Genomic DNA, 16,829 nt, shown 5'->3' with positions numbered 1-16,829 from the left:
AATCTAGTGCTATGAAAAAACACAAAATGACTCATTCTGGTGAAAAGCCATTTAAATGTGACCAATGTGATTTTTCGTGTATAACATCCAGCAACATGAAAACACACAAAATAAATCATTCTGGTGAAATGCCATTTAAATGTGACCAATGTGATTACTCTTGTATAGAACCTGGTGCTATGAGAAATCACAAAATGACTCATTCTGGTGAAAAACCATTTAAATGTGACCGATGTGATTACTCTTGTATAACATCTGGTGCTATGAAAAATCACAAAATGACTCATTCTGGTGAAAAATCATTTAAATGTGACCGATGTGATTACTGTTGTATAACATCTGGTGCTATGAAAAAACACAAAATGACTCATTCTGGTTAAAGCCATTTAAATGTGGCCAGTGTAAGTACTCGTGTATAACATAGAGCAACATGAAAACACACAAAATGACTCATTCTGGTGAAAAGCCATTTAAATGTGGTCAATGCTTTTTCTCGTGTATAATATCTAGCAACATGAAAGTAAGTAAGTAAGTACCAGGTAGGCAGTTAAGACCCGGCATAAATAGTGCACATTGAATTTTGTAAGTCATACGTATTTGTTTTGAACTAAGACTACAATTTACAGATGATATTGTGTAGTTTTTAAAAATCAATTAATCCCTGCCACCAAACCGTTATGGTTTTAGTATATTTTGGGGATACGACAAAATTATGAACATTTATTCATTTATACTTATTTGTTAGCGTTAGATTAAGAATACATAATATTAATACACATTATGTTGGTTCATTTTTTTAAATTCATTAAGCCCTGTCTAACCAAATTATAATAGATCAAAAATATTGTTTTATCTATAAAATACATCTGAAAACTGTTGTCTTATTTCAATGAAAACAAGTAAGTATAACTGACAACGTTTAGTGTGCACTATTTACGGCGGATCTTAAGAGCCTACCTCAACCCTTCGCCAATACTCTGAGCTAACATATTTGGTATAACACTAGTAAGCAGGATCCAGTAAATGAATATCGTTACTTATCATCCTGGCATGGTCGTGACCTAAGAACAACTAGACAGCTCGATCGTGTTTATGTGTATACGCGTTATTTCTTGTCTATGGTGACTACCGTTTATGGCATATTTTCTTTAAAACTGTTTTATTATTGTTAGTCAGAATTTATGAATATCTGTGTCTATAACAGATAAATATAATCAAATACATAGCATTACGATTATTCCCGCGGTTAAATGCGTATGGTACTGACTAAATTTCGTCCTGAGCTGAAGACGACTTTAGTTGGCTCTTTTCAATGCAGAGCCGATGATGAAACACAGAAAACAATTAATATTCTCTATTATTTAACAATCATAACCTCTAAATCATAATTTCAACGTGAATAAACTACAATCAACTTTCGACGAATACGCAGGTGCACTCCAATCTGGGAACCTCGGTTCTAATACATGAGTTTGTTTGGAAAACAAAATAATATTATCAAGTTAATAATAATTTAATACCATTGAGTAGAAAGGTTCTATGTGCCATAAATCAAAAGTGTGGGAAATTGAGAAAAACATTTTTTTAAACATTTATTCATTTTTGTCAGTAAAATTACAATGCAGCCCCCACATTTCGCCTCATAGGTAACAATACCTTCTTAAAAATGTAATATGATAAGAATAGATTAAAATCCATGATTTAAAAAATCTAGAAGTCATTAATCACTGCCATCAGCTGTTGATCGATTATAAAATGTTTTCTATACCTACTTCTGGAGCCATAGCCACTTTGCTATTTAACGTATGATGGTACTTGGCACCCACTCCACGTAAAATATGGTTTGTTGTATTTTTGGTACTTTGCATCTTTATATAATTTAACGCTATTTAATTGTCTGTATTTAAAATAAATAAAACATGCTAATATATGTACTGGCCTGCATTCTGAATATGACTAATGAGGTTCGAGATCTTTATAATTGATTTTCCGTAACTTGTTCAGAATCAGTCATAGAGTTAGTTTTAGAGAGATGCATTTTAGGGCTCGAAGCAACAAATAGATACATATGTTATTGGATGACAATTATTTTATTATACCTACGAAGAATATTGTGATGTCTGAAATTGAGCACAAACACACATCGCATTACTGCATGTTGTATTTTCATTATATGGAGGTTCAATTGAGTTAAAACTGCATCAATCGGTTGAAGCGATAAATTATAGGTTCATCTTTTCCGATTTGATCTGCCTTCAGAAGAATAAAGCCTGATCATAAATTTTTGCACAAGCAACGAGTGGTCCACTTTTCAGCTGTCAAAGTCAGATCCCAGATTACTTGACATATTGATTCGCCCTTTCTCGTTTCAAATTGAATTATACAAAAATCTCAAATCCTAAGTTTATTAACTTAACTAAACTAACTAAACTTAACTAAAGTATATTAACAAATAATAAGTATATTAACTATCAGTGTTAAATAATATACATTCCTGTTTATTCATCAGCTGTCAAACTCAGACTAGTCCTTCACACAAAAACCGGTGGTAATATGGATTTCCAAAAAATATGTAGCGCATTGACCTATGCATTACATTTGAAGAAGGTGTGTTCATTCAAGTTTATTATTTACCATGTAACAGTAACTCATCTATCCAAATCTAACCATTCCCTGTGTGAATTCGACAGACGCGTCAGTATGAGCTCTATAGAATATTGCCATGTCATCCATAGACAACAACGGGATGGGCGGAAAAATAAGACCAGTCGTTGTGAAAGCTTTCTACTTGAGTCAGCAATGGGCCAGCACATTTCAATACCTATATCAACAAATTTTGTTTCCATTGGTAACAAACCTATCCAGGCGTTGCTCTATGGGCACATAAACCTTTAATCGCACACTGGTAGTTAGGTTACGATATTGAACATGTAAATATATGAGATTTTTGAGTTAATCGGCCAAATCGGTTAAAAAACTAAGGTTGGTAAAAAATATGTTTTAATAATCTAACCTCAAAATTGGCGCTGGCACTATCAGGAATCTCTTGCTTCATATACGCCATACCGTTCGCTTCTCGACTAGTCTCCTCTTCAGCATCATCTTCGAATTCATTCACTTCGCGTTTTATATCCATTTCACGTATTTAAATCAAGAATGTGACACGGACATGTGAGAATACACGTCTTCTTTCCTTCTCAAAGACAACATTAAATTCAATGAAGTGTTGCCACTTTTTCAATTTTTCTACTATTCCTCACTTCACAATTTTTATGTTTTCCAAGAACTGGGTTGTAGCTACCTACTTTACAAGCTGTTTGTTGGCAAATTTAAAAGCGGGTGATTCAGCTACTGCGATTGTGATGATGATGACTCACAAAACTTTCCATTCGCTGAGAAGCCACAAGCCAGTAGTTGCAGATCACAGACAATAGATAAAATACGCACAAAAACGTAGATAATATTATACACAAGCTAGCGAGTTGAAATCATAATAAATTATATTGTTACTTTTATCGGGCTCTAGCGCTATGAAGTGGAAATTAAATAAAAGTAAAATGCTTGCCGAATAATGTTTCCATTTTAAAACGTCAAAACGGTAAATGTCAAAATGAACAGTTCGTTTTTTACCGGGAGGTCGCTACCATCTACTGCGCAGACGCAGTAGGATCACACACCATAGCATGTAATCGTGTAAAGTCTACCAGTTGTCAACTTTTCTCGGTAGATTGTTATAATCTGTGGTCGTTAGCTTGTACGATGATGACACTGGGCGAGTTTACGAGCAGATTGTAAATTCGCCATCAATCAGCGTGTAAAGTAGCTCAATGTCATCGAGCCTTTAGGCATTTTGCAGACTAAAGCCAAGGTAGTAGTCCAATGTGTTCATGATAATTTTCACCGAGAATCGGATTGCGCACATTATTTCACGTATAAGATCAATGTAATGTTATTTATTTTTATTCGAAAATCGGTCAAGCTTTAAATTTTTTGTGTTAGGTACCTACCTACATAAACTGGTCAGGATCAAACAAATAAAATATATTCAATACACCTGCTTTGCCAACACCTCAGATTAATAATATACCTACCTACCTACCTTCTAAAAAAAATCTTTTGTGTTTTTTTTAATACGATGCCCGACGATTCTTGAACCTACAGCCACTGGATACCTTCCAATGTAGGGCATCCTAATATTTACAACGAATTTGTTCGAAAGAGGTAAACAAAATTAACTGAGTAAAATTATTATTTTTTAATTTACTGGTACCTAGGTAAGCATTTTGGATCGGAAGAGTAACCTAAATTCCAAAAAGTCCTTATGATATCTCAAATTATAAAATATATTATATCAAACAGCCAAAATGACAACGCATACTATAATTTATTGGATTGTGATCTTATAATTCGGTTACAAAAAAATGGCAACACTGTGGCATATTGTCATTTCACAGCTGTCAAATTGTCTTCTGTCCCGGTAATCCTTAGTTTATTCGCAATTATTCAAATACGCAAAATGGACGTAAAACGCGAAATATGTGACCTCGAATCTTATAATATAAAAGATCATAATAATTATTCCTCTCATGTGAAACTTACAAGCAAACCAGACGCCAACACCGATGTGAACCGGGAGAATGCTGATGCCACGTGCATTTTTGAGGTTTGTTATTACGAATTCTTAATTATTGTAGAATGTATGTACCGAGAAGTTAGTTCGTTTTTTGCAGATATGTTTCACAGCTTTTCAAACCAAATAAACGAAGTCGGATTGTTATTTAAACGATTTGACATATATTTTACGAGGAAGCGTTTTCGACAACTAATCATCAGTGTTGCCAGTAAATATCTAAAATTATTTCAATAATAACTTCAAACTATCATGGGTCGCCATATTGAAAAACGTCAGATTTTGCCAGTTACGAGTCGTGTTGGGGTAGTTTCAGCGCCAACTTTAGATTATTGAAGCCCGAGCATATCTTTTTGTACGTGCAACGAATGGTCCACTGTTCAGCTGACAAAATCAGATCCCAGATTGCTTGACATTCTCGTTTCAAATTGAGTTATAAAAAAATCTCAAATCAACTATATGAACTATCAATTTTATTTATAAATAATATACATTCCTGTTATTCATCAGCTGTCAAAGTCAGACTAGTCCTTCACAGAAAAACCGGTGGTAATATCGTTTTCCAAAAAATATATAGCATTGATCTATGCATTATATTTGTAGAAGGTGTGTTTATGCTGGTGTATTATTTATTATGTAACTCATCTATTCAAATCAAACCATTCCCTGTGTGAACACGTCAGTATGAGCATTATATAGAACAATGACAGGCAATGACAGGTCATCCATAGACAACAACGGGAGGGGCGGAAAAAGTAGGACCAGTCGTTGTGAATGTATCGGCCCTCTACTTAAGTCGGCAATGGTAGTTTTTGACAGTGACTCCCCCGTCTCATTCTGCAGATAAATTTGTAGGGCTGTGCATGAATATTATTCTAAACTTGAAAAGAGTATCATGAAATTCTACCTTACTATACCTCGTGTCTACAAGGGCACACATTTAATTGTCGAATTCATTTATGTTGTCGAAAACATTTCTTCGTGGCACCTGACGATAGCCGGGAGGCTTACGCGTCGGTTTATAATATTGTGGGTCCCAGTTTATGAAAATAATAACTGAATATCGATTTTAGGTTAGGTCGTGTTTTTGACGATTATCATTTTTACTTTGATGGTCATGGATGGTCAGATGCTTGCTGGAACATAATATAACTAAACGTCAACTTGTCAGAAATGATTTGTTAAATAGCCAGAAACGTTTGCTGGAACATTGTATTCATATTACTTAATCCAAATCGTTGTAGTTAGTGTCACTGTAATCCAAAAATAGCGGGTTCCGGGAAATTATTATACCTACCCCGTTTTCACGTGCATGGATTTACTGCTGGTTGTGCAATGCGACAATTCGAACTTATGTGAATTTTTCGCCTGCGCAGTAGAACGACAGTGGTTAACCTGCCATACGTACCATCATTGTGTGTTTTGGTTACTGGGGATGTGAACAGTTAATTTGTAACAAATTCTAATGGATTTAGGTTTCTGTACTTCTATTCTTTTTGAGCCGTTTTTTTCGACCCGGGTTTCGCCTATTGGCATCTTCAGGCACTGTGTGTTCTCACCAACAGATAAATACACATTGACCGGGTCGCAAAAAAAGACTCAAATGGAATAGTACAAAACCTAAATCCAAGTGCCTTCGGTCGATAGTATTAATATTAGTCTTGATTGTTGCTAACAAGTAACGTTGACAAAGAGTACTGTAACACTGCTGACATATTATAGGTAGGTATATTGAAGATAACCTTTTCTGATACCAGGTAACGATATCAGCTCATTCATTATAGAAATTTAAATCTACAATATTCATAAGAAAATAATTCAAGGAGCATTCTTTTCATTTTTTTCAGCACGAAGCAAACGGCATTCCTGAGATAGAAGCCGCAATGCGGTACGATGCAATTATAATACACGAACATGACATTAAGCAGGAAATAGTGAATGCTTCCGAAAAAGAAATCTGTTTAAAATTGACAAGGGCCACTTTTTATCGCAATAATTTTGTATGCGATGTATGTTATGCATTTTTCTCTTCAAAAAAGATTCTCATCAATCACAAGTGTATGCATGACGTATCTCTGAGTGATAATGAAGTGGCTCTCCTTAGAGCACGAGCCTTCCAAGAGCTCGGTGAATGCTCGGATTCGTCAATGTTCAATAACGATTCACAGGTACGTTCCATTCTCATTGTGTTATTGCTATTCTTATTCAAACACTTCGGAATTGTATAAAATATATGTGGTTGCGTTTTTCATAGTGGACTGTAATTAATTAGTGGAATGATTGTGATGTGGATGCTGAGAGGGGGAGGTTACACGTAAGATGCCAAACACTGACCTTTTATGAAGTTCTGTTATCTGGTTAAAGCTGGTCCTTCGTGCACTCTCTCTCGTCCTAGCACAGTACACTTGTGATGAATGATATGCTAAATGAGAAAATACCCTGTGCTGGTAACACGACACAAGTGGTCTGATTAACAGATTAACACGGAGACTCGGTTAGAATTATGGCTTCCACGACGGTTGCACTGGACATGCTCGTGATATGCACTTTAATTTTTGAATCAGTCTGTATGTTTAAATTACTCATTAAACGACGGTATAGCTGCAATAAGCCTACACGCGCCCGTTGTCATGAGGTAACTAAATGTTATTCAATATATGCCAACAGCTGAGATTTGAGGTGGGGGGAATTATAGGGAAACAGAGTCACCATAATTGGCCCAATCAAATAATATATATGGTAATCACCTGTTACTTTATTTACTTAAGTCACCAGTTTCACTGTAATTCATATTTATACCCTCCATCATAATCAACTTAATGCTGAATAAAATGATCATCCATCTCTTGGCACTCACGTGGCTTTAGTTACATTATTTTTTTGACAGTGGTTACAGAGGCTTTGTGGACAACTAATTATAGCCTCTTCACTGACTTCGTATGTCACCGTCTCATATTTAAGCAGCATTGAGTGACCAGAGAACATAGAATTAATGCGAACTGAACTACCTAACGGGTGTGGAATAACAGGCAATCTATCTGGATGTGGAAGAATATTGGATAAAGTTAAACACGTGTCAAGAATATGTCATTCTCAACTTGTCCTTCGTTCTGACAACTGCTTTCGGCTTATGCACTGGCGCTCAAATTGCAACACACACTATTCTTCGTCTAAAATGTGTACCTATTTCATTTTTGCAGGTCACACATTCAAATTCCTTCTTCAAAATGTAATAAATTGCGATATAGTCTATCTGAATTATATTTATTAATCTGTTCTGTGCTATTGACATGTCAGATAACGCCATTACATACTTTGACGATGTATATTATCTAATTTGCTTTTCAAAACTGTTTTATCTATTGTTTATGGTCCTTATTTTGCACAACATTTTATAAAGTTAATAAAGTACCCATAATTAGACACCCACGGTGGCTGCGCAACTTAAGCGTTGGACTATAATGCCGTGGGTCCCACGTTCGAATCCTCGATCTGGCAAGTACACATATTGTTTTGCAATTTGTGTGAGTCAGGGTATGCACCTGTAGGTTAAGCAAGTGGCTTACATCCAATACTCGTAAAAAAATCTCTTAATACAAACTTCTACTCTGTGAAAACCCATATGATCCCATTAGGATCGGACATGGTCGACAAAAAAAAATTAGTACCTAATATAGTTTTGGCACAAACAAAATATTTATCAAACAAGTCAATAATAAATCCATAGTATTTACTAGTTTGATAGCTACATATCGATTCCCCTTATCATTCACCGATGTTGATCCACTGCTAGATGAAGGCCTCCCCTAGTCCCATCCACTTTTTTCTTCTGTCGAATCGATACCATTGTGGTTATAAACAGAAGCAACTCCCTCGTATTAAAATAATGCGAATTGAATTTTATTTTTGTTTTTTAGTGGCCTGACATTAACCGTGCCAGTCTAAAGTCTGAGATAGATCCTCAACTAGTTGATTCGAAGGACGAATTTATAGAAGACACACAATGCCAAATTAAATATGAAGATTCACAACCTAGTTGCTCATATTCCGAATGCAAGCCAGTAGAACAGGTAGGAACGTTTATAATATTAATTTATATATTACTGTGTAATTGTGATATGATAGAGTATACCTCGTAAACACGTGCATGGATTTACAGCTGACAGTGAGTATAATCGCGGCCATAACAAGAAAATGGACGTGTAAACACGTATTATCGTGCAAGATTGCATGCTATATTGGTACATGCATGGCGGTGCGCATGCGCAGTAAAACGATAGTGGCGAACTTGCCGGAAGAAATACGAAATACACCGTACAGAATATTTTGACGTCTACCGATTATCTAAGAACAAGAAAACATCGCGTCTCGCTTACGCTTTAAAATGATTTTGCAAAGACAGTCAGCACTTTTACATGTAAATAGTTATTAATGCAATTGTTTAAAACACACTATTATTGCAGCTAAATCTATGTACGTGTACAGGCACCAATATGTTATTTTCTTGTTTTATACCTTGTATCGCATTAAGTGTTTTCTATACATTTGGCATATTAAACACAATGTGTTAAACATTATGGATGTTCCGTCGTTTCTAATATTTAATAAATATTTGTATGGTCTCAATTTTATAAAATCATTTTAACATAAATTAAGGAAAATTCAAGTTGCACGTGCGTACTTATATTTTTGAGAAAAAATCTATGATTTTTAAAATAAACATAAAATACATTATCAATGAATTATTATAAAATACTTTCACTGTATACAAGAATACTAAAACCAAAATTTATATATTCTTTTATATAACAAGGAACGAATTCAAATGTTATCAAGTATTTTTTAATTGCAAGTTTATCTTTGACTTTAATAAAAATCTTATAATGTTTTGAGGTTTAAATTGATTATAAATTATAACAATCTCAAATTGCAAGCCTAATACTTATCTACTAGGTGCCTCTCGTAGGCGGAGCACTCACCTTAAGCCTAAACGAAATGCCGGATCATCGAACGGTAGGGTGTACGTTTTTTACACTTTTTACCCCACTGAAATGCATTTTACCTGATTACCTCGCATAAAATTAAGTCAAATGATATTCACTTAAAAATACAATATTATGTACCTAGTACCTACTTAATAAATAAAGAGATAATATACGTATAAGTAGAGTTTGTTAAAAACCTCAAATGGAAATGGGCTGGACACATAACTCAAAGAAGGGACAATCGTTGGACAATTTTAATCATCCAGTATTGTACACATTTATATATTTATAAAAATCGTTTTATTTTTAAATGAACATAAAAAATAATAAAATCAATGAATTACTTATAAATCTCTTAGGCGATGCTTAGAAAACTTACTAAATTAAATTTTAATTATAAATATGACTAAAAATACGTGTAATAATAAGATGCGGTCCAATTCAACAAATTCACATTTTATGACACTTTTTAGAATTGTAAGTTTATCTTTGACTTAAAATAAAAAATATATTTTTTAATGTTTTCAGATACATATTTATTAATTAACACAGACGGAATTGTAAATTATCAAAAACATGTCTCAATTTGCAAGCTTCGTATTTTTCCTAAGGTGCCTCTGTTAGGAAAAGACATTGCCTTAATAAGCGGATCAAATTATATGTGATTCTTACGTTCTAACATATCCATTTTACAGTTTTATACATCATATTACATTATATAGCTAGTTATTATAACATATACCCTTTAAAGCACTCATGGCTGACTTTCATATCTTCCACGTTTTACCTGACGGATTCGCCAGTGTACCCAGCGGGACTTTTATCTGGAAATTTTCATCTCAGTTCGTCAACACATCGGCGTATACAATTTGTTGTCCCGGTTTGCTATGTGACCGGGGTATGTGGTTACGTCTCCTACTTATTTATAGTGCGCGTCAGCATATGGCTGACGTCCAGGGTCGTGTCATACTATTATCATTTCTTATCGTCATTTTACCTCTCATTTCTTTACTTAAGAGCATACATAAGTGAAACGGCAAATAATTTTCAACAGAAGTGCGACGAAATTTTTTACTCGTCGCCAATCGGAGACCGACAGTCGTGATGTAAGCACGTCAATTTGTTTTGTGATGGCGTCGGAGGAATATATTCTTAAATCGTGTAAAGATGACTAAAAAACTTTACCCATTTACTTGAAAAAGAAAACATGTCAATGAATATACTATTATTATTACTTATATAACGATAACATAACATTATATGGATTAAATTATATTTCGTTCGGCTCGCGTCATTTGCACAATCCGCGCATCCCCTAGCCCATCCGATCTTTTTAGGCCATGCCTCAACTGAAGTATAGCTTTAATGTCTGAAGATGCTCGAAAGCAAAAATGTTGAAAAAATATATCTTAAACGGAATAGTATAAAACATAATTTAGAATTTATAGGGTAACGATAATTTTGTTTTCTAGGTTTCTACCAAGGGATTTTCTACAAGGAATCACGATTCCGATAGTAGTGGACAATCCTCGCCTGATGGAATCCATAATCGAATGATTCAGTATTCAGAAGTGACGATAGATGAAGAAAACATTAAAAAAGAAATTTTAAAACAAAATACTCCGAAGGAACTTCGTCTTATTCTGACAAGGGTAATACATTTCTCACGTAATTTGATTTGCAACAGTACATTTGTCGGTTTCCACCGTGTGTCTTCCTTCTTTACTCGACGTTTCGGGCTCGTTGCAGAGGCCATCATCAAGAGATGATATGATAATGACCTCTGCAATGAGCCCGAAACGTCGATTTAAGAAAGGAGAAGGACACATCACGATCGTGAAACGTGGTGAAGTAAGTTATTGCAAACTATTTTCGCGATCGGACTATTTTTAAGAAAAATTATATATGATTATATAAGGGATAAGTTACATATAGGTATGTAGTTTTCGATGCAGAAGTACTCTCAAAAGTCAAAAATGATTCACACGGACGTGATTGCTGATCCAGGGACTTAGTAATCCTAAGTTATTTGTAATTTTAATTGTGTATAACATCCTCGCTAGCAGTTATAACTAATTACTATGAACGTATTTGAGTTTTAACACTATTAAACATAAGTACCTGCCTAGCTTGTACTGTCAGACAGTCGACAAAGACTAACATTTCAAAATAATTTGTGGCAGTGACGTCCCGTGGGGGTAGGCAGATTGAGCGTCGCTTGGGGGCGGCAAATCGAGGAGGATCATTAGATGTATAGAAATAGGTAACTAAACTTTGTAAGTACCTAATAATGAAAATATCCTTCGATTAAAAAAATCAGCTCACTGGTTGGAAACAAAGTGTATTAAGAATTAACATAAAAGGTTTAACAAAACTGTATTTTTTGTCGGTTTCGCGATGTCTAGTTTACTTCTGTTGTCCTTAGACGTCACGTCCTTGATGACAAGCAATGACACGTGCAGATTTGCGAAATATATTTTGAATTATAGTTAGGTACATAGGTATTTACCTAGCTCGCGTTTTTTGAAAGTTGTCAGGTGTATTTTTAATGTATATGAAACCGTGGACTCACAATATTGTTTATTGAAGTAGAGATGGCATTTAAATTGGATTTAGTGGTATATATTTTGTTAGTAATGTATCCATACAACACATTTCTTAAATATTGGGCTCATGTAAGGATGATAAAAAATACTGTATAAAATGGGGCGGCATTTTAGCGCTGCCTAGGGGCGGCATTTTGTCTCGAGACGTCACTGATTTGTGGCATATGGCCATTTCGGCTGTTTTTGATGAAGCACATTCTTGACGGCTGGTTTTGGGCCACGAGCACTGCTGGCCATATATCACAAATAACACGAACAATGTTGGTTTCCAAAGCATCAATAGTTATGTATGGCAAGCAACGTATACTAGCGACATCACATATCCGCATAGAAATATTTGTCAAATCGCACGACTTTGGAGACAAATTGACAGGTCAATATCATGATATAAGCTTATTGCCAATTTTGATTTCAATAAGTCGGTGGTTGTGGCCTCTGTATGACACGTAGTTTCATACTGTAGATACCTACTACATCTTGTCCGGATCAATGCCATACATATTTACAACAGCAACAATGATCTCCATTGAACATAACGCGAGCTCCGGCCTCATTTTTTCATAAATAACGTTCGATGTTCCTCCATGATGTCAACCACACAAGTCAGTGCATTTTTTTTGATGTAATCAATTCTCTAGTGTCACATCTAGGTTGGACTCCATATGCGCCAATTTTGTTTATTAACAAACCCGTTTAGCCCAAAATGAGCATCATAGCTTAAGTAAGAGATTATTTATTATTTGGAATCGCTGTTCGAACGTCACTCTATCCATGCTATGCCTGTCTAAATACTGATCATAAATGACAAAAAGTATGCGCAGTATCACAGTTCGGTTTGATAGTTAACCCTTCCGTAAGTTCGATCTAAGCAACAAAATAAAATTATGAAATCCTGAAAACTGAAAGGTATATTATGGGAATCGAGTCAGATGTCGTGAAATTGGCGATTTAATGTAGTACCTGCCATAAAATACAAAGTCTCGAATGTCTTCTATAATAATTTAATAATTAATACCATCTTTAACGGGTGTAGTTATGTGCAGTGGTTCTTGGTACACTTCTCCTTGGCAACCTGTATTTTTAGTTTAGATAAGTGACTGCACCCCTCACCCTACTCTGTCTTAGACTATACAAACAAAAGATTATGGAAAACCAATGTTCGAACAACTAGTCATTATAAAACGACCAATAATTTATAGGCGAAAGGGGGGTGTGCTGCAACAGTGGGCAAGCTAAACGTTTATAACTTATCTATAAAATAATTATAGTGATATTTAGTAATAATATTCTAAATTCACGAAATATGGAAACTACCATTAAAAGTTTCCACTGGGTATAGTAATTTTATGTTTCGCTACCTAATAGCAATCCCTACACCATTCCACATTTTTCCAATATGGAGTTGTATCGTGTTGTTTGTGTTCTATTAAATTATGTGGAATTTCGAAATATGATATATTAAAAATAATATTGCTTATCCTATTGAACATGGTTGCTTGAATATAAATTCTAGTTTCGCCTTTTAGCGTGGCAGGTACTATGTACACTCTCCAACGATACACTAAAACGGAATAAACATATTTAGTTACTACACGTAAATCACGATATAATTTATTATTCTCGAAAATGGAGCAAAACTGCATCACCGTACCTACGTAATTCTGGTGACCATAAATTATTTTATCAAGATATATTAGAAATAAACATATCACAGTTACAGATTAAACCTATCCTATACACATCAGTCAATTTATTCAACATTTATCCAATATAATATGGAGTTTTCCATTTGGAACTATAATAGTTTTACCACATAATTATATAAAATGTACTTACCAAGAATTTTACCACAATAATTCTACCATAGTCTGTTTTATGCAGTTGCTGTTGAAATTCATATGTAGGTACATTTGTTTACCTATAAATGGATCATTCCTTATATTAACGGAACATTATTTATTTTTTAATAAGCTACCCAAATATGTACTTTTATTATTTCTAAACGTCATTTTACTCTCACTTATTTAATAACGTCTGATAATGCTGAAATGGTTTTTCTAGGTTTCTACGAAAGGATTTTTCAAGCGGAGTCACGTTACAGACAGGAGTCAACGATTTTCACCTGACAAAACGATACAGCATTCAGAATTGACGATAGATGATCAAAACCTTAAAAAAGAAATGTCAGAAAAAAATACTCCGAAGGAACTTCGACTTATTCTGAGAAGAGTAATACATTTTTCACATAATATGATTTGCATTATTTGCAACGCAGTTTTTAGTTGCAGAAGTACTCTGAAAAGTCATAATATAATGGTTCACGCAGAAATGATAGTTGATCAAAGTCAATACAATGTATTTTCACAAACGAGTCATCTCAAACGATATAAAATTACGAATACTGGTGAAAAACCTTATAAATGCAATGTGTGCCCATATAGATCCTTTCAGCTTAATCATCTAAAAAGACATAAAATGACACATACTGGTGAAAAACCTTATAAATGCAATGTGTGTACATATAGATGCTCACAACTTGGTAATCTTAAAGTACATAAGATGACTCACTCTGGTAAAAAACCTTATGAATGCAATGTTTGCCCATATAGATGCAAGCAACATTCTGATCTTAAAAGACATAAAAGGACACATACTGGTGAAAAACCTTATAAATGCAATATGTGTTCATTTGAATCTTCGTATCTTAATGTTATCAAAAGACATAAAATGACACATACTGGTGAAAAACCTTATAAATGCAATGTGTGCCCATATAGATCCTTTCAGCTTAATCATCTAAAAAGACATAAAATGACACATACTGGTGAAAAACCGTATAAATGCGATGTGTGTACATATAGATGCTCACAACTTGGTAATCTTAAAGTACATAAGATGACTCACTCTGGTAAAAAACCTTATAAATGCAATGTGTGTACATATAGATGCTCACTACTCGGTAATCTTAACTTACATAAGATAACACACTCTGGTAAAAAACCTTATAAATGCAATGAATGCTCACGTAGATTCTCTCAACGTTGTAGTCTTAAGGCACACAACAGGACACATACTGGTGAAAAACCTTATAAATGCAATGTGTGTTTGTATACATGCGCGCAGTCAAGTACTATGAAAACACATAAAATGACACACACTGGTGAAAAACCTTATAAATGCAAGATCTGTTCAAGGAGATTCTCACGACATAGTAGACTTAAAAAACATGAAATGAGACATGTTGGTGAATAACCTTATATATAATGAATAATATATATTGAATAATGCAATATTATTATATTCATATAATGCTGCTGATACTTTTCGCATTCTTGAATACTATCTTCAAAAGGCACCTCCCATTGTGTTCTAAGAGTAAAGTGTTCAACCCATATGTGCTACAAAAAAAACAATTGATAAATAAGCAGACAAGAGTAAGCGATATCATAGAGGTCGCTAAGCAGTTGAAATGGCAATAGGCCAAATATGTCTCTTAAGGCCGGTTCGGATTAGTCGAGTGATTTAGTTACCACTTAATGATTTAGTTACTAAAAAGTGTCAGAACACGGTACGTTCGTGAGTGACGTGTCAAAATGAACTGACTACAACGTAACAAAGCAAAAATAAATAAATTCTAATGGATTTAAATTTTGTACTTTTCCATTTGAGTCGTTTTTTGCGACCCGCGTTCTGCCTTTCGGCATCTTCAGGTGCTGTGCTCGCTCACCAAAGGCAAACACACACTTTTTAATAAAAAAAATAGTATCTAAATTATTTTATACATGTATAGAACCTACCACACCGGTCATTGCTGATCATTGGTGTAGATTGAGTTATATGGGGAAAACCAGTGAAAAAGTTAAAAAATATCTTTCCAAAAATAATGTAAACCGGCATTCTATTGCAACAACACAGTTGGTAGATTATTGATAAACAATAAAGACCTCATAGAAATTAAAAATAAATCCGGTATTTATAAATTACAGTGTAATAATTTTCCCAAATTTTACGTTGGTAAAACTACGAGGAAACTAAATATTATAATTATTGCTGAACACTTAGCAGCCCAAAGATTGGAGAAGGAGACATCAACATTTGCGAACCACTTATTAAATGAAAAACATACGTTTGACATTGTAAAGGGTGCAAAACTACTTCACAGTTATGCGGGTGATTATAATATATTATTCTACTAAGAAATATTAGAAATAAATAGGGCACAGTTGAAGAGACTGCCTATCTTGAATGATCAACTTAGCTTTCCTAGTAGCACATTGCTATATCCTATATGAGGGTTTGCATGCGAGACTATAAATGGTCAATGGTATTGACATGCGACACTTATCTATATGTCTGAGAATGTATGGATGTGGATTTAGGTATGTATACGTGTGTATATAAAAATATATATTACTTAGTTTATACTTATTTTAAATAAAAATAAATATATAAAAAATGTAAAAGTAGGTAGGTACCATGTATGAGTCATAGACTATTGGTTGTTTAACTAATGACTTTTAAAGACAAATATCTCATTAGTTTACTCCATTAATTTCCAATACATTACCATTGTTCCTAGAATTGACGATTTACACCTTTTGAGTGTAG

The 16,829-nt window shown here is 34.2% G+C and overlaps 1 protein-coding gene and 1 long non-coding RNA gene across 4 annotated transcripts in view; one reads left to right on the top strand and one right to left on the bottom strand.

Moving 5' to 3' along the window:
- Positions 1-16,829, bottom strand: part of LOC147076097 (uncharacterized) — an 833,775-nt gene that overhangs the window by 584,954 nt on the left and 231,992 nt on the right. The window lies entirely within an intron of this gene.
- On the top strand, positions 4,430-15,623 carry LOC147076108 (uncharacterized). The gene is made up of 5 exons (XR_015069874.1): positions 4,430-4,663; positions 6,478-6,798; positions 8,548-8,700; positions 11,088-11,267; positions 14,283-15,623. It is a non-coding gene; the product is annotated as an uncharacterized LOC147076108 (long non-coding RNA).

Source organism: Rhyacophila brunnea, unplaced genomic scaffold (assembly GCF_057557595.1).
Source record: "Rhyacophila brunnea isolate RB1 unplaced genomic scaffold, BYU_Rbru_1.0 scaffold_13, whole genome shotgun sequence".
Taxonomy (NCBI): Eukaryota; Metazoa; Arthropoda; class Insecta; order Trichoptera; family Rhyacophilidae; genus Rhyacophila; species Rhyacophila brunnea.
Note: the sequence above shows the minus strand (reverse complement) of the source record. Positions and strands in the feature narration are given on the sequence as shown.